The following is a 1,559-nucleotide window of genomic DNA, read 5'->3' as shown; positions in this document are numbered from 1 at the left end:
GCGCTGGCAGCCAGGTCTGGGTGCCCTGCAGCTGGCAGGATCTGTGTGGCCTGATCACACAGGATAAGAAACATCCCAGGCTGGGAATTCCCTCCCCACTAGACTGCTGCAGCCCTCGCAGGAGGAATCCTGGCGTGCTGGGCCGCTGCGATGACGATGCTCTGCTCTGATGCTGTCAGGGGGTGGGATAATCCCATCGCTGGCTATTTTTATATGTTTTAATGGTCTGAACTGTGAATCACTTCTTTGATCTGCTTGTGCTTAGTCCCTGGTGGGAGGGAGGGCAGCACAGAGTCCCAGAGCGTCTGTGGAGAAGAGATGTAGGAGAGGTGATCTGTTTGGGTTGATTTTTTGTGGTTTTCCACATTTCTGCTTTGTAAACGGCTGGTCTGGGAGTGGGTTTTTCTCTCTCCCAGCTTTGAGGCTTGAAAACCATCCATTTTTGTTTCAGTATTTAAAAGTTGTTTGTTCCCATGTTAAAAACTCCAGCACTTTAACCGATTTCAGTGACGTCTTCTGGGCGTTTCTCCTTCCCAAGTACCTCCTGGGTGCAGGCCCTGGGAGCCCCCAGGGGGCTGCATGTTCCGGCCTTCACATGCCAACGCTGGAGCCTGTCTCTGAGCAGTCTTCTGTAAAATAAAGTTGCTTTCTTGTCGGATTTCAAGAGCTGGAACTTGCACCTCTTGAGTGGAAATGGGGCAGCTTGGGGCAAGCACCACCCCAGAACATGGGGCTCCCCCTTTGCTTCCGGGGGCTGTTGGGGCAGCAGCTGTTTGGGGTGGAGTAGCAATGCCCTGGAGGTACAAGGTGCATCTTCACGAAGCAGAAGCTTCTGGACTAGATTTCTGCTGAAGTTGAAGGACAGGAGACTTCCAGGGCATTTTCTCCAAGCAGCCTCCCTTGGCTGCATTCCCACAGAGGCAGGGCTAGGGAGAATTCCATCTGGGAACACCTGTTGTCCCCACTGTCCTTCAGCTGCTGGAGCAAGCGTCCCTGGGCACCTGCCTGTGGCTGCACGTTTTCCTCCCCTCCTGCGAGGGAAGGTGCTTCCCTGGGCTGGGAGCAGCCCCGGGTGGGCAGGAGCAGCCTGCAGAAGCCCCTTTTCTCTTGAGCGTGGTTGTCCAGAGAGGTGGTCACTGCCCCATCCCTGGAACCATCCCAGGGGAGGTTGGCCGGGGCTCTGAGCAACCTGCTCTAGTTGGGATGTCCCTGCTCCCTGCAGGGGGGCTGGACTGGATGAACTTGTAAGGTCCCTTCCCACCCAGACCATGGTTCCAGGGTAGAGAGGCTCGATGTGAGCCACAAGCTGGCCCATTAATCCCAGTATGAGTGCAGCTGACCCCAGCAGTGCTGTACCCCAGTGAAGGGCTGTGTGAGGAGTGTGGCGCAGCCCCAAACTGCAAGTTTTTCACAGTAAAACACTTTTCCTGCTTGATTTGCTTCTTCACGAGCCAGGGGCTGGCTGAGGACTGTGGAGGTACTCCATGGCACCCTCAGCCTCTGCAGAGGGTTTTGCCCGGGCAACCAGCCGAAGCGGCTCCTGACCTGCACCGAGATCA

This window comes from Merops nubicus, unplaced genomic scaffold (assembly GCF_000691845.1).
Source record: "Merops nubicus isolate BGI_N331 unplaced genomic scaffold, ASM69184v1 scaffold37334, whole genome shotgun sequence".
In the NCBI taxonomy this organism is placed as follows: domain Eukaryota; kingdom Metazoa; phylum Chordata; class Aves; order Coraciiformes; family Meropidae; genus Merops; species Merops nubicus.
Note: the sequence above shows the minus strand (reverse complement) of the source record.